Below are 27774 nucleotides of genomic sequence, written 5' to 3' on the forward strand. Positions count from 1 at the left end.
GCTCCTTCGGGAGACTTTCACATTTCACGCTGAATCGCTGTAACGCGATCAGCGAATCATCCGTCTCTCTCTTTTTTTCTTACCCTTTCCTTCTCTACTTCGCCCCCCCCCTCTCTAGGATCTGTTAACATACTTCGACTGCCATGTCACCTGTACACCAACGATGAGGCCCATGAATATTTATAGGAAAACTGAATAGAATTAATTCGAATCCGGTTTGCGCAGGTTAGACAAACGAGGCGCGAGACACGGTGATTTATAGATTGGGACTGTGCTAGTTCTCCGAGGGGTTGATTCGGCAGTGACGGGGCCTCGTGAAATTTCGAAAATTAGTCGGCGAATTAATTCGCTTGGGACGCGGTTTGAAAGAGATAGACAAACGATGTGAGGCGCGGTGATTTATAGATTGGGACTGGTCTCGGTTCTCCGAGACAGTTGTTGAGTGACAGCCTCGTGAAATTTCGAAAATGTGTGGTTTCTTTTACTGTTTTTATTTCGTATATCACCTATCGGTTTAGGCGAGGACTTGTCGGACATGGATCTGATGATTTATAGATTGGAAGTGTGTTAGGTTCGTGAGTGGTTCATTCAGTATTTGTGTGACAGCCCCGTGAAATTTCGAAAATTAGTTGTTCTTTTACTGTTTTTATTTCATATATCGCCTATCAGTTTAGGCGAGGACTTGTTGGGCATGGATCTGATGATTTATAGATTGGAAGTGTGTTAGGTTCGTGAGTGGTTCATTCAGTATTTGTGTGACAGCCCCGTGAAATTTCGAAAATTAGTTGTTCTTTTACTGTTTTTATTTCATATATCGCCTATCAGTTTAGGCGAGGACTTGTTGGGCATGGATCTGATGATTTATAGATTGGAAGTGTGTTAGGTTCGTGAGTGGTTGATTCAGTAGTTGTGTGACAGCCCCGTGAAATTTCGAAAATTAGTTGTTCTTTTACTGTTTTTATTTCATATATCGCCTATCAATTTAGGCGAGGACTTGTTGGACATGGATGTGATGATTTATAGATTCGAAGTGTGTTAGGTTCGTGAGTGGTTGATTCAGTAGTTGTGTGACAGCCCCGTGAAATTTCGAAAATTAGTTGTTCTGTTACTGTTTTTATTTCATATATCGCCTATCAGTTTAGGCGAGGACTTGTTGGACATGGATGTGATGATTTATAGATTGGAACTGTGCTAGCTCCGTGACGAGTTGATTCAGTGTGTGAAATTCTCGTGAAAATAGAGAAATGAATTGCTATCCCTCGCGAATGGTTAGCGAAGTATCGAGTGTCCAGCACAAGAACGCCTCGGATCTGTGTTTGAAATGTCAGTGGTGAAGTCTCCGGTCTAAAAAGGATCTGTTCGGCCCGGTGCCCGCACCCTTGTCATATGACGCTCGAGCGTGCTTCCGTTCGGCATTGTATAGCATTTTGCGAAGTCAATGTGCTCGTTCCCCATCCTGTACACGTTTGTTTATGCCGACGAGGGCGGTCGGAAGGACGCGACACATTGTGCGAGGACGAACTTGCATTCATTCTTGAACGGCGGTCCCTTTGTGACAGCTAAGTATCGCGGCTAGTCCCCGAGTTTTTCAGATGTTGATTTACGTTGGGCTCGTTAACCCTGCTTAGGGTGCACCTTCCGAGAAAAAAGATAAGCTTCTCTTCTTGTTCGATATTGGTGCTTCACCAATTTTTATCTTTTCGAGTATGTTCAGGATGGAGCTGCGATAAAAGCTGCTCCAAAATTCTTCCTTGTATTTATAGGGAAGCAATAGAGTAAGGAGCCCAATTACTGTTTTAATATAATATATATGTTATATGTCTCTTTTTTAATATTCATTATGCTTTAAAAATAAGTACATATAATTCATATAGGCACGGTAATTGGGCCCCTTACCCTAGTAATACAGTTTCATTCAATTCTTGATATTTCTCGTAAACGATTATGAGTAAACGGTGAGAATAGCGATGATAGCTAAGGAAAAATAATATTTACTTCTCGACGCTTGCATCTCTGATAAGCATTGCTCTGCTCATTGCTCCAACGTAAACACTTCCATTATAAAACAATAGACCGATTTCTACACTCTACTCTTATCGACACTCTCTGATCATTTATAGCAGCTCCAACACAAACGTACCCTTCCCCAGATAACAATCTAATGTTTGTTTGTACAATATTTTAGTAGTAACACGTTTAGAAGATGTTCCACGTTCAAACATCATCAACGTTCCATGCGCAAACTGTAAAGGGTTAAGCCACCGCATTCACAGTCGCGTGACCGGATTTTACGATGCGTCCGTACTCCATATCTGTCATTAATTTGCAATGCTAAAGCTGGGAAATGCTTGGACGTGTCCCGAAAACCGGTGACGCCAAGTGTGCGTACATACCCTGTTTCATAGCTGAATGGCCATCCATACGTACACTTTCAATGTCAATCGGACCTTACGTGCATCGAATGATAAAAACCGATGCCCGTTAGCGCGAACGTCTAACAATGAAGTTGCAGTTCGCTGCATGTTGCGCGGTCACCCGTGACCGATGGCGGTTCAAACTGGTATTTCATTGTCAGCCGCAATTTGAACTTTAATTTCACTGTAGGTCACCTGTAGCCGCCAGCAATTTCAGATCATTTTATTATCCATGCTCGACGCGGTTGAAAAACACTCTGTCGGTCACCTGTGACCGATACGGCTGCAATTCGAATTTCACTGTCGGTCACCGAAATCATTTCATTCTCAGTGATCATGTTGACGGTCATCGGTGACCGTCGAATATCGCAGATTGTTTGCATTATCAGTGCTAGGTGGAACATTTTCTGTTGATTGCTAGATCTGGATTGAATAGATGATCGTTTTGGCGACGGTCACCGGTGACCGTCGCACAGTCGTACATTATTTGCATTATTGGCCATCAGTGGGATGTTTTTTGTTGATCTCGAATAACCTCCTCAGATTAGATGATCGTGTGGCTGTCGGTCACCGGTGACCGTCGCACAGTCGTACATTATTTGCATTATTGGCCATCAGTGGGATGTTTTTTGTTGATCTCGAATAACCTCCTCTGATTAGATGATTGTGTGACTGTCGGTCACCGGTGACCGTCGCGTATGATAAACAATATGCACGATCGGTAATCATGGGAACATTTCCCGTTGATCATTAGTGACCTACGTCGAACAGATTATCGTGTTCACCGTCGGTCACCGGTGACCGTCGCGTATGATAAACAATATGCACGATCGGTAATCGTTGGAACATTTCCCGTTGATCATTAGTGACCTACGTCGAACAGATTATCGTGTCTGCCGTCGGTCACCGGTGACCGTCAAGTATCGTAGGCTATTTGCATTATCAGTGATCAGAGGAATATTTTCTGACAATCAGTAGTGCCTCGCATCGAGCAGATGATCGTTCCGCCGTCGGTCACCGGTGTCCGGCATTGTCTTCATTATCGTAAAATGTTACAAATGCATTGAAGTGAAGGACACGCAAATGAATTGCCGTATGACGCGGAGTACAGGTCGAATCTGGCCCCACGCGCGTTTCTGTTTTGCCTCGCGTGAGGTCACCAACGATCACGGCGATGATCGATGGCGAGCGCGCGCCCCACAGTGGAATTGAATTGCGTCTGGCCGTCTCAGGACCTGTTTTCGACCAGAATCCTGTGCATTGAAACGGCGGATTCCCGTCTGCAGCGGTACGGGGAGGAAAAGAAACGTGCGAAGAGGAATTGTGTGCTTGCGAGCCATCGTGTGACCCGACGATCCAACCGTGCGAAGGTAGCTACGGTTAGCTGAAGACACCTGCAAACGGGTGATCGGATGCCGATAACGAAGAAACACTTCATTTTTATGCGAAATTCTCATGGTATATACAGGTCTTGAATACTGACTAATAAGATCTTTTTCGTTTCTTGAAACGGCTATTTTTGTAAAATCATTATAGAAGAAGAAGAAGCATTCATGCGTGTTATTCATTTCTAACGAAACGTTGAAAGCAAAATGTGGGACAGCGGAACGATTTAGAGGTTCGGTTTGCGAAAAGGGGCGCGTTTACCGATTACCGCATAAAAATTGCTGCCCCGCATGTTGTACACCGCTTCGGAATTATCGCATTGACCAATCTCGTACGTGTGCGTCATTCTTGGTAACGTCGAACACGATTCACATGATTCACAGTCGCGCCGTTATCGTCGCGTTCAGCGAAATTGCATTTATTGCAACATGTTGCTTCAACACTCTTTTTCCCGTACTCGCTGCTCGATCGAGAGTACCGATCCAAGGTGATGTACCATTTTAGAAAAAGAAAAACATCGACGACCGTTCACAGTACAATTATTTCCGTTGAAATTCATTTTCTCCCGAAAGATGTTCAATATTTCATCGAGTACGATAACAGTCGCCATTTTGTATAAGAGACCGGGAAACTGTATGAAAATGAAACGATTATTTGCGAATCTGATAGCAACGAATGTCTAAAAAATTAAATCCTATTTAAGATGATGTATCATTACGTAAAAAGGGGTTCAAAAATCCAGGATCTTTCATGTTGTGCCGGTAGTCAATTATTAGGTCATCCCATAAATTCGTGTCATCGATATGTTTATATTATTCACCATTGAAAAGTATTTTAATGAAAAACCGCAGAAATTTTATAGTGACGGTATGATGTCTTTGCGAAAAAGGTCAGAAGAGTAAACGGCACGAACTTATGGGACGACCTAATATTTGAGATAGACAATATTTGGTAAGATAGGATACCCGCCGCCATCTTGTGTGAGGATACGAGCGGCGAGCGCTCCGTACGAAAATTAATCGACTATTCGCGAACCCGATGGAAACGATCCGGCAAAAAATCGAACACGATATCCGCGCGCGAAGAAAGTAGAAAGAAGAGAAGATACAAAGTCAAGGTACAGAATATCGCGGAAAGTTTACACCTCGAGTCACGTTTCCGGTGGCGTCAGCTTCGCGTCTCGGCCACGGTGAATCGTTGAAAAGCGAAACCCTGAAAAATGTTACGAGGAGCGCGCGTGCTCTCTGCATGATCAGCTCCCGTGTATCCGTGATAATAAATGCGAACGAAATTCTGCTTCGCGACCCGCCACACTTTTCAGCATTGTGTTCCTCTTCGTGACGTTATAGAACCCAAGGCCGCGCGTGCGTTTCACATTTCGATAAAAGGACCCACGTTTTCGAGCACGGATCGTCGGGTTTCGCTAAACCACTTTCAAGGGAGCTTCTGAACGCTTATTAAACGCAAACGAAATTCCCGAGGAATTACCGCCAATTAGCAAAACGCTAAATTTGCAATCGATACGCTTAATCGAGGGACAAAATTAAGTGGGCGCCATTTAAAAACTAATATCTTTTCTAAAATTGAACCAAACGACTTGGGATTTTTTGAGATGCTAGGATTAGTTAATTGCTATTACCTATAGAGTAGAAACACATGATAAAGGGGTGAGGGCAATTAGTCTATTTAAAATGTTTCCAGTTCTTGAATTTTTTCATGCACAAGAATTGTGATGGAAATTTATGGAGAATTATTCAATACACTTAATCCTTTGGACACTTTTTTTTTATAAAGCAATATAAAATAGTCACTTTTAGTATTCCGCTTGTTTAGGATTGACGATATTAGATGGGAAAAATTGCACTTTCTTTCTGGGGTCTGATTTGAAAGATTACTTTCGCAGGACACCCACTATGCATAAATTGATTGCAAGTCTGCTGCATCCTACCATCTAATTTGTATCCTGTGATCGAACTCGACGAGCGTTATTCTCGTTTCCCGGTACTACTATCCATGACAGTCGCTTTTCTCGGAAAAAGGCCAGTGACGTCATTACACACCCACGACCCGCGTGTGCAAAAGGAGAGACAAGAAGTGGGAGTCGCGAGTGTCTCGTCCGCTGCATTTTCCCTGCGTTATTGGCCGGTCCATCAGTTGCATATCCACGGAAACCGTCTCTGAACACTTTTATCCGTGTATTATAGGACTCGCTGGTTCGTCCATTTAAAGCTCCTCTTTTTTTTCTCTCTGTATTCACTTACTGGCTCTCATTTTTCGCTCGATCGGAGGACTATGGATTTTATGCACTCGCGAATGGGAAATTCAGTGGAGTGTCATACTGGACGCATTTTAGTGTCGCAATTTGTGTACACTTGCAATTTATTATTTAAGTGTGGTTAAACGTCGCGAACTGTAGAGACTGATTGTATTTTTTCAACAATTTTTTTTTAGGGTCGAATTAAAATGAAATTCGGCTGGAACGATTATTATTTTTTCGAAGTTTAACACTGGATTTAGTGGATTCAGACGAGACTGTGTTTATTTAGATTTTTAGCGATCTTCTCCGAAATTTTTCTGGATGCTTCGTCACGAATGATTTCCTCTGTCAATCCTGTATCAACCCGCATTTGGTTTGACGTCAGCGGCGTCGATAAATGCGAATCGCATTATTGCGAAGCGTCTCGCCTTGTTGAACAGTTGCAAAACCAATTGCCCCGCGTTGTTAAGATGCGGTTAATTGCGACGGATGGAATATCATCGTGTTCGCCGACAGCAAAAATATTCTCGTGGCCCGGTATTATGTGTCCCGTGGCTAGATTCTCGTTCGTTGCCTCAAACAAAATGGCGTAAATAATACTTCCAGGCAGGTAGCTGTTGCGTTTCAAACAGATTCATCAGTGCGGTTGCACTTTTAAGCGAACTGGAAGGTTCAATTACAAGGAAATTATTTTGATCAAGAGATTTTTAGCAATACTTTTCTTACATTTTTCTCCCTTCTTTGTTGAGAAAAATATTTTTTATTCGCTCAATCCAAGCTCGACAATTGTACAAGAAATTTTTCTATATCGTCTCTGAGAATTAAACGTGTTAGTTTAAATTCTGCCCACTTGCAGTTTAAATTGTGTGCGTTTTTGATGTTATTTATCTACTCGGCTGAATAACAGTGGCGTGTAATAATGGCAATAGTAACGCAGTGCAAAGAGCTAAAAATGATTTACACTGATCTGTAGCTTCGGGTCCACAATAGTGGAGTACAGAGTTAAAAATTATTTAAATTGGCATGCGATGTCAGCTCAACAATAACGGAGTCCAGAGTTAAAAATGATTTACGTAGCTCTATAAGAAAACTTTCGTAACATGTAAACGACTTTTAACTCACTGTTGCCCTAGATATTATCCAGTCGACCGCTTATTAACTGCAAGACAACACATAAAATCATTATTCCGACAGGCTCCGATTCGAGTTACACACCGATAACAATGGAATGTTAACAAATACCGCGATTTATTCGCAGCAAGTGGTTTGATTAATTGCCATTCACCAATGACCCCCCTGGCGCAACAGGCAATTCGATTGCCTCTCAGCAATGACTGCCCCTGCAGTCGATCTCCCAACAATTGAAATCAACTTTCAGCACTGAATAAATACTATGTCCTCTCAATTTAAATCCTCGAGCGCCTACACGGTGCTAGGTCTCGCGAAACACCATAAAATTGATCAACTTCGAGATAGGTGATCTATTCCACGAGCTTCATTTTCAAAACTATTAGCTGTAGAAATAAATTGCCTCTAATTGAATCAGTCACAACAGTGCTTTAAGCTCAATCATTTCCCGCCACTTTTTAATTTTTCCGTGCCAATTTTAACACTTGTGAATCGACTGCAGATTTTATTTATCACCACAGACGAATAGGTGCAATTCGAGACAGCAAATAGATTAAATGAACTCAATGACAATGCATCGGTTACAGCTTCTTAGAATCGTTGGAAGAAGAAATGCATTTCTACTGGGCTCCCTACAATTGACGCAAACATATTTTGCGTAAGATGATTTAAATGATGCAATGTAAAGACACTCTGGCTCAGTGACGTTCGACGAGTATTGCATATACAGGGTTGTGAAAAAAACCATTCAATATTTATATGGTATATAGGATACATTGTACTGAGTAAAAAAGCGTTAGTTAATATAGGTCGAAAGGTCAATCGTTACTGAGATAGAAACATTTTTGTTTGCAAACATCATGATTCTTTTACTACTGGCTTTTTGATATTTATAGAAAATTTTCCACGTGTTATGATTTTCCGCTACAGAACCGACTGATTCACTGTCGGCACTTGAAGGAGGACATTCAGAACGCGGTTTGTAAACACTGAAGTAAGCATCGAATGCGATGGAAGTAAGTTGATCATAATGCTAGCAAACAGTAATGTCCATATCTCAGAAACGGTTGACCTTTTGACCTATGTTTACTGAGGCTTTTTTACTCAGCACAGTGGGTTCTATATACCATAGAAATATTGAATGGTTTGTTTAACACCCTGTATAGTAAACTCTTGATCCAAGCCCAATCCTCGGGTCCGTGTTGTGACCCGAGTAGGGCTACTATTTTTCGTGACCTCACGGTCCGCGACCGAGGCAGCTCGACCTTCTTCGCCCTTCGCGGGTTCTGCCCCCCAGTGGATAGGCGAATTGACTAAGCTCGTGTAGCTCTGTTCGGATTAGATCAATACTTTACTGTACTAATGTTATACTTTTTTCGCGATGTGCAGTGACTCCCACTAATATTCGGACCCTTTAAAAATCGTAAAACTTTGTTAATATTACGACTTGGATTTTTGTTTAAGAAGTTAGCACAATTGGTTTGCTACATAAAGTGAAAACAATTTTTTTACAAAAATTACAATTGGTCGAAATTGCAGAGAAAATACTAAAAGTTGTATTTTGTAACTTTTTCACGTGGACTTATATTGAACATTTAGAAAGTACGATTTGTAGATCTGTATGAATTATACATATTCTGAGAATTTCATCAAAATCGGTCAACGTTGCAATGAGCTACAGATGTTCCAAAATGATCACATAAGGGCAAAATTCCCTGACAAGGCCGACATTCTGCGTCTTTAACCCTTAAGCTTTCATCGTTACACGTTTGTATCTCATTGCAATGTTGACCGATTTAGATGAAATATTCAGAATATGTATACTTGATAACGATGTACAAACAGCACTTTTTAAATTTTTAATATAAACCCGCATAAAAAAGTTGCAAAATACAACTTTTAGTACTTTCTCTGTAATTTCGACCAATTGCAATTTTAATCAAACATTTTTTTCACGTTATGTAGCGAACCAATTGTTCTAACTTCTTAAAAAAATGCAAGTACTATAGTCCAATATTAACCCATTTGCATCATTAGCGTATATATACGCTCAATTTTCCTGGTCACTATCACCGAAGTCTCAACTTAACTTTGTTGGTCACTATCATTATTCGTTAGCTAAAAAATAGTAATGTAGGATGTTGTTGGAGATGAAAGTAGTAGTTCCGATTTTTTCTGATAACGCTGAAATATGAAGTTCTTTTACTTGTAGTAATTTTTGTACTTAAATATAACAAAAAAAAAAGTTTGGTGATAAAGGCCTTCTTTTCATATTTCGTTATGATGGAAATGGGTTAACAAAGTTATGCGATTTTTAAGAGCATCCGAATATTAGTGGGTCACTGTACATATCAAATTTTCTTCGAATTAGAGAATTCTCTCTTATGCAAAATCGAAATAAGAATGCTTGGTCACAAGGGGAAACATTAAAATGTCGCGTTGAATTCTAACACGATAAACAAAGCTACACAAATGGGAGCAATAAACGGGTCTCGAGATTGTAGCAGATGGTATCGTCGGATACACGATCCATCTGTCCTTGGTCTCGTCTTGCCTCGAAGTTCAGAGAATTTATCCGGATCCGCTGCTCGAATGACATAGAGGGCATGGTTTTTCTGAATAGAAAACTCGTTATCTCCGCAGCGTCTCGCTTTACAAGACCCACGTGCGCATCTAGTTTACGCGGGACATCGGATTACACCTGGTCGTATTTCACCTATGCGGACGTTTATTAAATTTAGCGCGCGCGACCGGACCCCGGCTAATTGGTCGAAACGGCGACTGCTGGCCCAACATCCATTAACCTCTTTGTCTTAGCTATAATTACCTTATCGCCCGCACCCTGTTCCGCGTAATGGACAGCTCTGGAGGGAGGAATCATTCGATCGCGTACTTCGCGGTTTCAATCGTCATTCGCAAGAATCGAACAGAGAAATTAGCAGGTTCTCTCCATCAGTTTCACATCGGTGCTGGGCAAAATAGTATTTGAAATAGAAAATAGTTTATTTTATTTAGAAAGCACACCTGTAATCATACAAATAAATAATTTTATTCATAAGAAGAAGTTTTAGTATTTTATTTGGAAAGTTTTGAAAATAGTGAGACTCATTTTGTAGGACTGTGTAAAATAGTATTTCGAATAGTTGATAGCAACTTATACTTTTCTGTTGCGTGTAATGTTACTACGACATTGTCGTCTGTTTATCAACATGCTACATGCAAATATTCGTAATTAAGCTACAGATAACATTTCGTTAACTATTGTAGTTTCTTACGTCGAAAATTATAATTTATAATATTAACTACTTGCTCTACTTATTTTCATTGTAGGGAAATATTTGAAATACAACAGTAAAATATTTTATTTATGTATCTGTTTATCAAAATAAAAATATTTTATTTGCCGAAATTCTTCGTTCTATTTAAAGTAGTATTTTATTTGAACCATATTAAATTATACCATTTAAAATAGTATTTTAAATATTTTTTCTCGAAATTTTGCCCAGCTCTGTTCGACATCGAGGAACAAATGAAATTGAAAAATTATACGATCGACGGGATAAAACAACCATATTTTCGACCATAAATGACGAACATAGAATACATTTACTATTTATGATCCCATCATATTAATATTTCCCCATTGGGTCAATTTTACATCAACGGACAAATGAAATTAAAAAATTGTCGGATCGACGAGGATAAAACGAAACTATATTTCCGACCATAAATTACGCGCCTTGGGATCTCATTCGACGAACAATATAATTATCGTCGCACACGCGCTCCTTTTCCATTGAATTTGCGGTCACATATAATATTCACTCGCATTAAAATCAATTATATTTTCCCGAAATTCATTGGCAATATGAAAAATTAAATTTTGATAAAAACTGTATGATATTTACTACAATCTAATTTGCACACGTTTGTTATTTATGGCCCCGTATTGATATCTCTCCGTCGGTTTGACAAGGAACAAATGAAATTGAAAAATTGTCAGATTGATGAGGATAAAATGGCCGAGCAACATAATTACCGTGTCGGTACTCCTTTTCCATGTAATTTACCGCATTGTTCGGGCGCGTTTGTTTTTCGCTTTTTCCCTGGCGGCCACGTCTCGCGTGTACAAGCGGCATAGTAACGCGCAAAGAGGGACGATCATTCGCGACCGGAAGTGGATTACAACGACCGTGCGGACGAGCAGCGGCCGCGCGAAATGTAATGCGTGCGAAACACAGCCCTCCGCGGCCGCGTCACGTCGTTCTATTCGCGTTGTTAACGACCGGGCCCCGCGTATCGGCAACAAAGAACAATGGCCGGAGATGAGGAATAAAGGGAACGTTTAGAAAACACTCGCGAAACAATCGAGCGGACAACGCGATCGATCGCGTGTGTCCCGGCCTGTCCCGTTTATTTTGCGACTGTCGCGCGCGGGCACCCTCTTTCGCGATTCGAAATAGAGGAAGCGACGAACAAAAACATACACACACACAGGTGAAAAACGAAGGAAAACGGGATTGAAATACTCTGCCCGGGAAAATTCGAGCGACCTTTCAAAGAACCTTTCTGTCTTGTCGAACGCCGGGTAAAATTGAAATAAATGGATTCCGCGGCGAGGAGCAAAAAGTAATTCGTTGTTTGCACCGTGGACAATGCGTACTGTTGATTGTGCCGTTCGGACCGGTTCTGTTCGGTCTTTGAACCGGTCCCGTACGATGCCGTGCTCCCCCGAGGGTGTAAAATCGAATTCTGCCCACTGAAAATGAATTCGAGCGATACGATTTCGATCTTTGTTTCCGTGTCGATCCTTTGTTAGCGAGGATTTTTTAAAATTGAAATATTCTTTCACCGCGAATGTGTACGGTTCGAGGATTCAACGTGTAAAATCAGTAGATGGACAGTTGTTTAAAAATATTGATACGTTATTCTGAACTTTTTAAAATTGTTAGTCGTAACTGACGCGGACAATTTTTATTTTGCAGAAAGATCCACGATCTGCTTACTGTTGTTAGATTGCGGATTTTCTGCGTTTGTAGGCCGTACGAATTATTCGGGTGAGTGACTCTTGAAAAACTCGTCTCCAAAGGTTTTCTTGCGGATTTTGCAGAGTAGGCGACTAAGAATCCCACGGAAAAGGATGGTCTGACCATTGAGGAGCTTGAGGAACGAAGAGCAACAGGCTTCTGGCCCTGTTCGGGCGCGAGGCTCGCGTTAATTCAAAAGAAGCGAAGGGGAAGAGGCGTGAAAGCGAGAGTGGCCGTGGCGGTCTATTTTCGAGAGGTCTTTGTTTCTCCTCCCTCGAACAGAGCAGGTGTACATTGTCCCCGCGATCGCGTTTCAAAAAGAAGCGCGTCCTCGAACGCGTCTTCTTCCAGTTGACCTGGAAATCTCACCCCTCGCGGAATCGCGAGGCTCGTTTAGGGTTATTCCCGTCATCAAAGAGATCGAGAGTGTCTGGATACCGTCTCGGAGTGTGCAAACAATTTCGTTACACTCGATTGCCCGCCATTCGAAACATTAAAACTAAATTTGATTTAACTGTAGTTTTCTTAATTTAATTCGTCCCTTGGTTTCGGATTGATGCAATGGTAAAAAATCACTGTGATGGGGAGACGAATAATTGTTTAACATCTTAGCTGTACAGCACCATTTTTAATCCTCTGTGAACAACCAGGGTAGTTTATGCCTGGAGCGAAATATGTACTTTCTCCCGTTAATGCTTTGAACATTTAACGTTCCAACGATTGTGTACTAAAATAGGGACTTCATTGCGCGTTCCAGAATTTTTTTAGATTTTTTGGGAGACGAATAATTGTTTACCCTCTTAGCTGTACAGCGCCATTTTTAATCCTCCGTGGGCAACCACGTTAGTTTATGCCTGGAGCGAAATTTGTACTTTTTCCCGTTAATGCTTTGAACATTTAACGTTCCAACGATTGTATACTAAAATAGGGACTTCAATGCGTGTTGCAGAATTGTTTTAGATTTTTTGAAAGCCCCGAACAGTACAAAAGAAAAATGAGTCGTTGACATAAACATCACCCAGTATGCAGAAGGGTTGAAACGGATCATAACGAGATTTTATGCATTTGTGAGAAAAATGAGATCAAACCTGAAAATAGGAAAACTAAGAATTTAAAAATGCTGTTGTACTATTTGCTACTTATTAAAATGCTTAAGAAATCAATTCTGCGCCCAGGTGCTATACCTCGCAACGAATACAATTTTTCTTTTGCACAGAAATCCGCAGTCTACTCGCAACAACAGACTTTGGATTTTCTTTGGAACCTTGTGAAAGTCTACGCGAACAAATGAGCATTACGACATCTAATATTTATTATTAGATCCGTAAAGGTCTACGGTTGCATAAACATGTCGAACATGCTATAATTACAGTGCATTGTGATAATACTTGGTGGTTGGGGTTGTGAGTAGGCGAATTGTAATATCGAGTTCGCGTGGGTGGCGCTTGGACGTTTCGAAGAAGTTCAAGCCGCCGAAGGGTAATCCCTGGTAGCGATAATAGCCACGTAGGAAATCTTATCGGTGTGTTTTGAGTACGACACAATGTTACATAAATTGATTCCGCGACTGCGTAGGTGGTCCGGTCGCAGCCGATACAGGATCGGTTTACCGGTGCGCGCTCGGGTTGCGTCTGAACGAACAAGTTGCACGAACCGGTCTTGTTCGACATAGGGCCGCGACAGTTTAACGCGCACAATTGCAAAAGGCCCGCTCGAACAAGGGTCACAGTGTGCCGTACACACAGAAACTTGACCGTGCTTCGTGCAATTAGCACGTCCACTGCCGAATAAACACCTGGCACGATTCTGCAAAATCACAGAAATTTAACAGAAACGCACCTAAAAGACTAACATTTACCGCAGTGGTTTTCCTGTTGACCCTCTTTGTTCCTTCATGGATCAGACTGCGGCTTTTATACCAAAAATTTGATTTACTGTCACTGGTACATTATGTGCAACCTATTAAAATTATTAATAGTAAAAATCAATTTTCTATAAATCAACGGTATCTAGTTTACCACGGGTATATCGTATCGAAATTAATTTTTATATGTTAACTTCGTTTTATGTGGTGCAAAGTGTATCCAGGTTGAATACCCTTTGCACAATCAACTGTGACCGAGAGAAAGCGGTTATTGTCCTCGCAGCGTGTTCCATATTTCTCTGTATTTTAATTCTGTCTTCAGACGACATTGTTTCCCGGTTAATAATTCATTGTTCGTGCTCTGTTGCACAAAACAATATAAAAATGATTGCTGCGTAGGCTCGCAAAGTTTCTACCCTCTCTGACAAAGGCGAGGAGGAAGAACAGTTCGAGGAACTGTAACCGAGGCGGATAAGTTGGTAGGGCAGCCTGTGGACCCGTTTAGCCGAGATAGTAACCTAAGTCCCACACGTGCAATAGTAAAACGATGAGTTTCGGAGCATAATCTCCGCACAGACGATATATCGAGGATCGTCGGCCTCTTCTCGAAAGACGAAACCCCTGCGGACGATAGAGAGATACAGAGGGAGTTCGTCGGACGCTCGCATTACGGCGTGTGGGCGAACACGAGCGTGATCCGAATGATTATTACGGAAATAATGTCGAACAATTCAGAGACAAATTAGATTTCTCCGGATCGATGGTGAATGGTCCATTCATTCTGTAAGAATCGAACGAAATTATCGGTGAGCTCAAAAATGGCCGTTTTACAATTTTTGTCTAACTACAATGGAATAAAAATCTACAGCCAGACACGGTAGCATAAAATTCAAGATTTCATCGTTCGAGGTGAAAATTAGGCGGTTTTTGCATCCAGATAGGACCCAATGAATACGAAGTTAAAAATCAAACGAAATTCGCTCCCTATTGCCTGTACAAACAAATTACCTGTAGGCTGAAAAATGGCACTGTTTTATTAAAATGTCTCTTTAATGCCACCGCATGGATGCAAAAATTTGATCAAACACATGAAATTGAAAAGAAAAGAGTTTAGAAATTATGCGACCGTCGTATCCACGGATACGGCCCATTGTTCGCGAGGACGAGAATCAATGTCATTATGTTACGCGACATTCGGCAGGTAACAAGCAGCGGCGCAAGAGTATGGTCGTTCTCGTATTATCTTTGCGTGGTGCGTTAGTCAGCGGCCGCTTCCTGTTCCGACCGTTCACCGTTATGTAATGTAATGAAATTTACATAACAGGAAACGGTAAACCAGATCCGAGTCGGCGAATTGTTCGCGTCGCAATCGGATGCTGTTTTATCGCGGGCCCCTGCTAACAATCGAGGCCACGATCGATACATATGTGTATACATTTATATACGCCGAAATAAGTTCGCGAATCTACGTCAAATCGCCGCCGATTTGGCGACACGACCAATTGCGTCAAAGTCGCGAATAAATTGGAGGGCGTCGCGCGACCGTGCGCCGCGAATCGAGTCGCGTGAATGCCATCGCTTTCATTCTGGTCTCTTTGGCAACAATGTTCTCGTATTAACGGACTGCGGACCTTTCTGCCAAATAGAAATTTTCAACCGCGATTGCAACGCACGCGCGGGTGTAAACATTTATTATTAGACTGCAAAATGAAAGTTTCTCGTTCCGCGAAACAGACCACTGAGACTTCGTACAATTTTTATCGTAATAGGTAAATATGTGGAAACATTTTTATAATTTCAGTAAGAAAGAAAACATTGAGAACATTTCGATTGATTCGGTTTTAACTGGATCCAGTATTAAACTCATTTAATTGCCATACATTCTAATGTTTTTACTGTTTTAGATTACACCTACTCATATTTGTCGTAAATGCGTAAAATCCGCAGTCTATGTGTCATCAGTTTTTATTAATCACTTTAATGTGTTGAAAATGATGCACCAATGCTCCTATTTTAAGTTCCATGTACTCGGTCTTGTCACAACTGCGTAAAATCTGCAGTGTAGTTATTAAGAGTCGTTCCGACAGCCAGCACGGAAGTAGTAATAATTTTTCATGGTTCATAACAATTTTCAATGAAGTTGTTCGTAATTTTATTGTCTTCGCAAGAGACTGGCGATTACCGCGTTCCTTCTTGTACTACTTTGTTCGAGTGCGCGTTGCCATAAAAATCCCATGAAATCTGAAGAAATTCAATCCTCTTATTATTATAAAGGAATCAGTCTCCTTTAGGGCTCGGTAGTTCCACTGTTAGGGGATGTTCCAGCATCTTTTAAAGAGATGGTCGCTCTCGCTTTTAACACTTTGACGGCCAAACTAGAAACCTGAAAAATTCCATAAAATCAAAGTAGTGTTATCTAATGAAATAAAAATTGAAAAAAATTAAATGTACGATATTAAGTAGTCCTCCAACTTTCTTGAATTGTACAGATCCTAATCAAATTTGGTACAGTGAATATACTAATGTAAAAATATATTAATGTGAAAACCTGGACAAATAATTCCGTCACCCACATAGTCCCCCAACTTTCTTGAATTTTACAGATCCTAATCAAATTTGGTACAATGCACAATATTAACGGAAAAATTCATTTTAAATCTGGACAAATAATTCCGTCATCCTGGAAGATCACATGTGCCCATCACGAAAAATCCCCCCAGAAACGGAATCGATTCTACACGACACATTTCTCCAGATAACGAGCAGAATGCTGAATATAATTGCGTAACAGCTAGGACAAGGGCAAAGTGACGTTTTCCCTCCGACTTACGCGAACCAGAAAAAAAAAATCCAATTTGCTATCATCGACACGTGTCTAGCTCGGTGACAGACGGGGTGGTAAAAATCCGTTCGAACAAGAAGAGGGGTCGTTCCCAATAACGAGATCCACTTCGTCAGCCAGTCCCGCGATGAAAGGGTTGAACGTCTCGATTTATTTCGAGCGGCTCGCGAGACATACTTGAATCAATAAGCAGGATTATTCGAGGTCGGGACCAGCACCCTCGGGCAGCAGCGGCTTCTCTTTCGCGATCCGCACGTCGGGGGATGAATGTTTCAGCCGCGCAAACGGTTCTGTTTTCGACACGCGCGGGAATTTCCGACGGTGTTATGCAAACACCGCGATAAAAACCCGACGATACACGACGACGGTACCGCGTTTAGTTCGTCTCGATTCGACTTTGCCAGAGGACAAGGCCTCGCCGACTAGGCTCGGGAGCTACTTCGCAGCGGCGAAATTAAGGTCGACGACCAGTCGTCTCGCGAACCCCGATGACTCCTTCGATCCAGACGCGACGTCGGTCTGCGACGTAGAAAAAGAGATTCGCTCGTGGGCGAGACCGCCCACTCGTTTTTCTATAGTTCCCTCCTTTTTGCACAGTATCCCTTTTTGCACACTCTCCATTTTGCGCCGCCACCCCCGATTCCCGCTTTTTTCTCCTTTTAACCTTCGCCAGACCGGCGCACAGTGGGCAATTTGGACGAAATCGGATTCAAAATCAAGGAACTTTGGATAGGAATGCGGTAGAGCGATGAAATTTTTTTTAAATGAAAGCTGAAACTTAGTAGAATATGGAAAAAATAGAGAGATTGTGGTCCGAACGTTTTTTAACCTCGAGAAAATTCGTTAAACGCGCACAAATTCAAGAAAATGTTAGTTTTTTCAATACCACGCCCGGAAAAAAATTTCTTCTAACATGCTATACACCATTTCCCATAGATTTTTTCACGCTGATTTCAAATCTGGTCTCAAAATTTGTCTACGACCTCAGGATTTTGCAAAAAATAGATTTTTGTGACGAAAAAGTAATGAAGTCATTTTTTCGTGAAAATGATTTTATAACACTCTAGTTTGAAGGTATATTGTATTTTCATATATAAAATTCAATAAAAGTAATAATAATGACGTATTTGAACGTTTTGAGTTACTTACGGAACATGAAGCGCTTCACATCTCGTCACCACTTGACGTATCGCTGTTATTGCTACTGGCACTTTCTGCAAACTGTCTGTGGTTGTAATGTAGTATAAATTAGATATCTATTGTCCATAATTATATTTTCATTTACAGAGGAAGTAAGGTAAGTATTTAATCTTTTTAACTTACGCATTTTCTTCGACGAAGTTTCTACATTCTGCTGCTATTTTCTTTCTTCGGTACAACTTTAATCGATCTTTTAGTAATATGATAGAAATTTTCGGGTCGGTTAAGTGCATTGCGCGATTAAAAACATCTAAGATTCTATTTTTTTCGACTATTTTGTCGTGAGTGAAGTATCATGTTTTTTCTGTACAGTTTATGCCACGATTCATTTGCATCTTCTGAATAATAAGCTATTGGCAATAGAAACTGTTTTGCTATTTCGCAACCATGCTTTAATAACTTATGCAAGGTAGGACTCATTCGAGCCCACGGGAATAATGTATAATGAAAACAATATGTCTCCCAACAGAATTCTTCGAGCTCTTTTATTTTTAAGGGTTGCTTGCATTTGAAGACTGATAATATTGTAGCAATATTTTTTACAAATTGCACGTCGATCTCCAAAGCTTCTGCAAATATTGTCGGATTTTCGAAAATATAATTATGGACAATATATATCTAATTTATACTACATTACAACCACAGACAGTTTGCAGAAAGTGCCAGTAGCAATAACAGCGATACGTCAAGTGGTGACGAGATGTGAAGCGCTTCATGTTCCGTAAGTAACTCAAAACGTTCAAATACGTCATTATTATTACTTTTATTGAATTTTATATATGAAAATACAATATACCTTCAAACTAGAGTGTTATAAAATCATTTTCACGAAAAAATGACTTCATTAGTTTTTCGTCACAAAAATCTATTTTTTGCAAAATCCTGAGGTCGTAGACAAATTTTGAGACCAGATTTGAAATCAGCGTGAAAAAATCTATGGGAAATGATGTATAGCATGTTAGAAGAAATTTTTTTCCGGGCGTGGTATTGAAAAAACTAACATTTTCTTGAATTTGTGCGCGTTTAACGAATTTTCTCGAGGTTAAAAAACGTTCGGACCACAATCTCTCTATTTTTTCCATATTCTACTAAGTTTCAGCTTTCATTTAAAAAAAATTTCATCGCTCTACCGCATTCCTATCGAAAGTTCCTTGATTTTGAATCCGATTTCGTCCAAATTGCCCACTGTGCGGCGCATAGTGCGGACAAATCGCCTGTTTTTCGGCACTTCTCGTAGTTCGGTTATTAATGCATATACAGGGTGATCCACGCAATTGTTTTAAGTCATAACTCCGCTATTATTGCATTTACGAAAAAATGATAAAGGAGAAAGATAAATGGTTCGAAGAGCACTACATCTGTAGGCCTTTAAATTTTTTTTAGATGCAGCAGTGCATGTGCAATTAACAATTGCATCATTTCTTTAAATAGAAATGCATATTTTTTTTTGCACAGATCGATTCTTCCGTTCATTCTACGTAAAAAATGATTAGGGTACCATGGCAAAAAAATTATTAGATCTCGAGATATTTTCGAAAAATGTCTTTATTAAAGGAGATACTCAAACACTTCATGACTATGTTGTAAACGTAAACGCCCTTTCGACATTGTTATCATAACAGAAACCGATTTGTACGAGTAAGCATTTCATCATTCAGTAGCAATTCACGTATCGTAACTCGAGTACGAAAACTAAGATTTTGAAAAAGTGTAGCTGTATTTCACTAAATACAAGAAAATGTATTTTACTAACACGTAAAGCGTGTCGTAACGTTTCTTACGTTATCAGAAATGTTTAGAATGTAATGGAGAAGCGTTTGAGCATCTTCTTCAATAGACATTTTTTGAAAATATCTCGAGATATAATAATTTTTTTGCCATGGTACCCTAATCATTTTTTACGTAGAATGAACGGAAGAATCGATCTGTGCAAAAAAAATATGCATTTCTATTTAAAGAAATGATGCAATTGTTAATTGCACATGCACTGCTGCATCTAAAAAAAAGTTAAAGGCCTACAGATGTAGTGCTCTTCGAATCATTTTTTCGTAAATGCAATAATAACGGACTTATGACTTAAAACAATTGCGTGGGTCACCCTGTATAGAAGAAATTTTTTACAGACAATTATATTTACCAATATAATTTATAATTTTAACAAAAAAAAAATTTATTATTAAAAATTAACAAATTTATTTTTAAAAACTAACAAGTCTAGAACAAAATTATTAATAAATGAACCATATGTAAAATTAATAAGAATAAATTTAAACAAATTATAATACTAGTGAATAAAATGAATAAACTCAACAAAATGCTATCCGAGCATGCTGCTGCTGCTTCGCTATCCGAGTCATTCTCAGGACTTTGATTGCGACTCAAAATCATTGGCTCTCGTGATCTTGCACACATTTCGATCTATCCCTACATTCTTATTACTTTTTCAATAGTTATAAAACATATATTAAAAACAAATTAAAAATACATAAAAATGATTGATACATAATTATTGCAGAATTGTATTATGCATAAATATGGTTATTATATGATTATTATTAACAATTTTCATCCTAATACGCATGTTTTGCAAAAGAGATGTATTTCATATCGTGATATACACGAATATTGAACTTTCCCGGTAAATTCGCCACTGTAACTGTGGCGAACAAATGGCAAAATTTTTTACAACCAAATTTGTTTACAAATGTATACTTATTGTTAATTATTCACAAAAAATGAAATTTAACAATATAACTAATACATTTAAAAAGAAAATAACAAATTTTCCACGATAGATCCTAAAGGAAAGGTATGGACACTTCTTAAAAAGTTTATAAAATTGAGAGTCGCAAAAAGTCGCAGACAAAACTATGAAATTCTTAAACTATAATAAGTAATGTATCCGAATATGCATGAATCTCAGGACATGTTTTGCCGTTTTTGTTTTATGTTAGTTTGAAGTTTTATATGCAATTAACAAATAAAACCACCGTTGAAAATTTGTACAAAAAATAAATCCACTTTATTAAATGTATAAAGAATGCATATTCCTTGGTAAGAAGTTTCCATTACACAGAATTATTATTGCACACTCATTTACAGTTAATATAACATTTTTCGATTTTTGGCACTTTAGAGAGTGCCTCCATGGCCAAATTTTTTTACAAAAATCTAAATTTGGTTACTAATGCATATTCAATGGTAATTAGTCACAAAAAATTAAATTTAACAATAAAATTAATAAGTTGAAAAAAAGAATGTAACATTTCAGTACTGTACGAGTAAATTGCACCATTTTCGTATGTATAGCATGAAAAAATATATACAGAAAGGAATTATTCTAGGTCGGAAGAAATGTTTCGTTTTCGAGTTAAAATGGCTTCGAGTGCAAACGGTTAATCCGACGGAGTGGTAGATGATAATTGGAGCCCTGGCGAGTCCACTTTTTACTGAAATTTTACTTTCTGAACAATACGTTTTGTAGAGCTGTGTGCGACTTTCAAATCTTTATGCTAGTGAACGTTACGTTCCAAGAAAACTGTCGAATTGCAATTCTATATATTTTGCCACAAAACTTGTAGAACTTTTAAAAATTAATTTCCTGATTTTGTGTGTATAAATCCTTGAAATAGTGGTGCCGAAACAGTGGGATTTGCGTTAAAAACACGAACGATATGAAAAAATCATTCCAACCAGGTTTCACGTAAAGCTTTTTTATGCCTTCGTTTGGAATATTCGAAATATGTGTGAGTCGTGCGAATATTTTCAGTGCAAATACTTTCGATACACCGTAAAAAATTTCGTTACGCAATCGGTACGTTCGCAGCACTGATAGGGTGCAGCAGCGTCGAACAAACGGCAATCAAGAAACGAACACGCGCGTTTTAATGGTCGCACATGGACATATTGAATTCTCTCGGAAGCGGTGTACCGTTCCCACAGACATCTGTTGCACGTCGTAGCCGCATGGCATCGTTCGCCATCGACGCGTCACGAAAATTATCGCTTCTCCGTTAATTATCTTCAATTATGGGATCGCGTTCAATATTAACGATCCTTCGCGCGGATGTTCTCCGTTGAGCTTCTTCCGCGATTAACCGGCCGGAAAATAAAGCCGAGCGAAACAGTGCGACGTCGATGCAAAAATGGTTTTGAAATTTTTTCGAAATCATTAAAAAATTCTGAAACCTATTAGAAACACTTGGTAAATCCCAAAGTACTGTTTACTCTTTGACGAGCCTAATAAAATTAATTGATTTAATTTTAATCACTTAGTTCATGAAAAAGTTGATGTTAAACAAAATGAGTAAGTGCATTTTGAAACAGAAAGATTAAAATGATTTGAGAACACCGATATATCTTCAACTTATTCGAATGATTACAATCATTTTTTTTTATTGCTTGTCTCTTGCAGTAGATGCGGACAATTTTTACTTTGCATAAAGATCCAAATGATCCCTATATGTCATGTTACTTTTTACGATCACGTTCTATCCCATCAATTGCTTCTTTCGTCTGTGGAAGAAACATTTTTTTATTTCGTCACTGCAACAAAATCAACGATCCGCCCAGACTTTCGAATAGAGTTAGCATGACGAGAGTTGGTATGATTGCAGTAGCGGTGCGAGTGGCAGTATATATATTTTTTACATTCTCGAGTGCACCGTCGTCTGTGACGCATCGAACGGAAAGCTCAACAGGTTGAATCTGGATAATAAATTCACACGTATGCGTCACGTATTGCTCGGTCACGCACTGCACAAATTGTTGGATTCGCATTTCAGAGATGCGACTCCGTGCATCTCCAATAATACATAACAAAATCATTACTCCGAAATTAACCGAACAATTTACTGGATATACACGTCAATCGTTTATTCTTAAATCGAAATAAAATTCTACCTCTTGGTTACAAATTTAGTAAATGTAATAAATGTGGCCATGCAATAAACACAAATGTTCTTATAGCGATGAAGGAAGACCTAAACCATTTTGACCCGAACCTAATTCAGAATTTAATAGAATTTCCACAGTGACGATATTCCGTTAAATGCTCACAGAAAAATAGAAATTCCCAGGAATACGTTTGTCAAAATTATAAATAATGGCACGCATGACGTTTTCTTGCTCGTCAAGCAGGAAAACATCGGAACAAACAAAAGAATATCGTCACACAAGTGTCGTGCAAGTTGAGAAATGCAACAAAAACGTTCGTCTTCGACTGATCTGCATAATATGAATCGAAAATAGTGTTTTCAATTAGCAAACCGTGTCGTCAAATAAATGAAAGTTTAAGAAACAGCACGCATTGCGAAACTGTTGGCGCAACCTGATGTATTACGTTCAAAAGTCGTCAGGAGATACAAAATATCCGAACTGATACCTGGATCTGAACTAAAAGAAATAAATTCATATAAGGATTGCTCGGAATGCATGGCGCGGTGAGCCGATGCATATTCAAAAGTCGATCGCGTACGTCAGTAAAATTGTTTTTCCACACATGGTACGTAGTTTGAGTTGTGAAGACAGTGCCGCCGCGTCGATTTATCTTTATAAAACCGATTTATCTCGTCTCGCTGCAACATTCTCTCTTAATTACACGTTGAACAATTCATAAATTAGACATCGAGACACGCTGTCGCGAGGGCATGGTTGCGGGCTATTAAATCCACGGGAGGAGCCAGTTAAAAATAAGAAACCCGTTCAACAGGTTTCGAAATCGGACGCGTTGAATTTCACGAAGCTTCGCGCAGCTCGTCTGGAGGAAACGCTCGTGTTCCTGCGCGTGGTGTTGTCGGTTTGTTCGATAGAAATGAGCGCTGCTTGTTAATTAACAGATTACCGAGGCTGCGCCCGCCTTTTCCTCCCCCCCCCCCCTCTAGTCGGTCCTCTCGAGGATAATGCGGCCACGCGCACTGCTCATCCTCCATTCGACGGCCGTGCAACGTTACGTCTACACGTGTATCGATCAAGTTAATTATAAACGACGGCCTTTCGCGAGCGCGTTATTTCGATGTAATTGCGACGCGACGCCGGTTAATTTTATTGAACGACCATGATTATCGCATAAATTTGAGCCGCGAGATGCGCTCGCGATTCACAATACCGTGACTCGCAATAGCAATCGAGAGGGTCATCATCGTCGAATGATCTCCAGAACCTGAGGACTCCCCCTGTGGAGTTGTAGAGCATCTTGGGATGCGCGAAAATATTTTTATTTATTGTAGAGGTTCTCTTCGAGGGGTGAAATCAACCCTTAACGCTTTGAGTGACCATTGTTCTGGCATTTTCCTATCTTGTTATAGCCTAATGACCTGAATACATGGCCCCATTACAGCTGAATTCGAAAGTTTGCTAATGCTAGTACTGCTCGTTAACCATAAGAATATTTTCCACAAATGATTAGATCATGTATTCAAATCTTAAATACTGGGAAAAACGAAAACCAACTGATCTGGTTTTCTATACAAAATGAAGTAATTTGTTTGCAAGTCTGGGAATTGTGTACAGTTCTGATAGCAGTATTATGTCGACATTCGTCCTCGAAGGGTTAATAAATGCATCTTTCCTGAAAACAGCTTTTCCAACTTCAGGAATTAATGACTCAAAAATTAATTGATCGAACCACTTGAAACTTGTGTCAATATTTGGGAAATGCGTCTATTTGATTAATATTTACGTATTTACAGTACTTATTTTTGATTTCAGGTAAGCAACCCTATGAAGTTATGGACACTGAATGCTTTGATACAGGGAGACATTTACCATTCCCGTCTGTGACACGGTAATTTAGTTTACTTCCTCGTTAAATTTATTTCTTCTGCCACTATATGTCATATTGTGTCGATAGTTGAAACTGTCGTTCCGATGAAGCTGCTACTCCCATTAAACTTAGATGATCTTTCCCGAGCAGCGTAGGGTATAGACTCCTGTAACTTTCATGTCTACGGAGAATCTGTCAAAGAAATATTGAAACTTACAAGTTGGACACGTCGATCTTGATAAAATTTATGCGAGATAGTTCTTCGAAAGATATGTAACTCATTGGCAATCGTCCTTGTTGAAGGGGTGCAAACTGACTTTAAAGTTGGGGGTGCAAAACGTATCTTACTGTGTTACCAAATGTATCTGAATGTGTAGAAGTGTAGTAAAATTTTGAACACTGTTATCAAAAATTTTTGAGAGAATAATGTATTTAAAAAATTTCCACCCAAATCAAAAGCTTCATATCTTTTTGCAAATTTCCACTCTCGTTTCACACCTTCCACATGAACGATTGGTATAATCGGTATGCCTAGGTTCTGCAAGCACCCTTATTATCTGCAAGCTATTAGGTCAGTGCAAAAGTTGGTGACCGATTTCGTATTAAAATACAACAAGGAATGGGGCACGAACTTTTGCACTGACCTAATAGAATTGTAAAAATAATTTCACTGGTGCTCCTCGATCAAAGGATTGTACAGACACTTAAAAAAGGGTCGAACGGCCGGTCCCCTTCGTTCAACAGAGAGAATACAGTTATAGTTCTCGAATAAGATTGTTCAGGTCTTGTTTGCTCAAGTTCGATCGTATCGAGGCCGGTTTTATACACGAAGCACATCGACCGTTCAACCCTCGGTTCGATGGAAAAGATATTCGACGGCGCAACACGGGTGGACGACCGGTGTCACTGACCTTGCTTAACGATCGACCATGTCTGCGAGGCCCCCGTCAAGTTCGATTCCCCCAGGGAGCACGTTAATACTGTTACCCGTCGAATTTGGGGTGGGTTAATTCGATTTCGGAGTATAATGCATGCCGGAACGGGCCGGTCTCAAATCTGGCAACGTGTTTCGTTCGTCGACCTAATGGCGACGATGATGGGCCTCTTCGAGGTGATCAATGCACCCTCAGAACGATTTTACAAAATCTTTCAACCCATCGCACCCTTGTCTTGGGAACCAAGTGTGTCAGCGACTTTCGAAACTACAGTACTCAAGATTCTTTTCATAAATGCGCATCTTGAAAATATAAGAATGGACATTCGGGGCCATTTTATAATTAGTTTTAAAAAAACAAAAAATTGTTGGAGGGATCATGTCAATACTTACAAATTTTCTATTACGTTCAAGAACATTGCAGTCCCCCATACTTCATGGTTTCCATGCATATTTTTAGCCTCTAAAATCAATTTTTAATTATTCTGGACAGTACAATAGAAATCTGTGGAAATTTTTGTGGGCTCATCTAGTGTTAAAATTGACACAATTTTTGTAAAGACGAAGGTATCCCCACGCTCCTTTCTTACTTTATTGTAAATTGCGCGAAGTTCCATTTGAGGGAAAAACTAAAATTATCCACCGTAAAAAACGAAATCGTCAATATAAATTTGTAAATTATAATAATTACAGGGTGGCCACCAGAACACTTAAAATTTGAATTTCTTTATAGAAGAGTGAATACGAATTTTTAAAAAATGAAAGGGTTGTTCCATTTTAAAATGGCTCAGTATCTCCCGGGCCATCCTGTGTTTCAAAAATTATATTAAAAATGGACAAACCATTGGCAGATAAATCGTTGAAAATTGAAAAGTGAATGTCCAAAGGCCACTAACGTCCCTGTGACCGTGATCTTACTTTGTTTCTCCGAGTTTTCAATTTGGGGGTGCCTTTCTGGTAGCAGTCCCGAATCGGTCGAGTGTACCGGTCGTTCGGTTCCAAATCACGTCGTCGAACCGGAAAAGTTTTCATTTCCGCGCGATTTATCTCCCTTTGTCCGAAGCGCGCGCGCGTTTCCGCGAGTTCCCTCGTTCGCCGAGTCCACGGCCGTTTTATTCTGGGACGCGCCTCCCCTGGGAGTTATTCCTGCTCTTCTTTCGCAACGTTCTTAGCCATTATCGGCCGCGATCCTTGATTCGAGGTTGCCTCTTATCATGGTTCGCCGAATAACCCACTGTCCTACTTGCACGGTATCGATTTTACGAGACCACCTGAGACCATTCGCGGCCTCCGCGAGACTTCTTTACCTGTAGCGTCGCCCCGCGAACTTACAACAACATATGCGGGGGGAACTTTCTTTCTGGTGAATGGAGCTCGTACACGGTTCCTGTTGCGAAAATCATTATCGGGTTACCGTGCACACTCCAGGCTTCTTCATCGTCCAAATAAATCATTTGAAATATAATCGTTGGGATACTATCCTACTTGACTACGTGTCATCATGTGAATTTCAAATTGAACTACAAAAATTAGCACGTACAAATTTAATAATTAATTGAGTTACTTCAAGAACCTCCTCTTGAGGTGAAATTATTTATTACCTCGTCTGGACAGTGTAATTGAAATAAAAATTATTTAAGAATTTACTTGGTTTGAATGTTCAATAGAAATAGATTTTTTATGTTATTCAGAATATACAAATAACAAAGTATTTAAAATAATTCATTATTTCACATTTGCTATCTTATTTTAAATGAAATGTGCCCAACCCTGGCATATTCTACGATTCTTTAACGCGTAATTTTGTTAACACTTTAATGGCCGCTCACACAACATGTGTGTGATTAACCCTTTGCACTCGTTTGCTATTTTCGTTCTAAAACTAAATTTTTCTTCCGTCTTAGAATATTTTCATTTTATTCATACGAAACTGATCCGATTTCCACATATAATATTTAA

General features: G+C 39.6%; 1 protein-coding gene across 2 annotated transcripts in view; it reads left to right on the plus strand.

The window, feature by feature from the left end:
• The window catches only part of LOC143365291 (PRL-1 phosphatase-like), a 64380-nt gene that overhangs the window by 669 nt on the left and 35937 nt on the right, over positions 1-27774 (plus strand). The gene's annotated exons all lie outside the window — the stretch shown is intronic.

The sequence above is a fragment of the Halictus rubicundus genome, chromosome 2 (assembly GCF_050948215.1).
Source record: "Halictus rubicundus isolate RS-2024b chromosome 2, iyHalRubi1_principal, whole genome shotgun sequence".
Classification (NCBI taxonomy): Eukaryota; Metazoa; Arthropoda; class Insecta; order Hymenoptera; family Halictidae; genus Halictus; species Halictus rubicundus.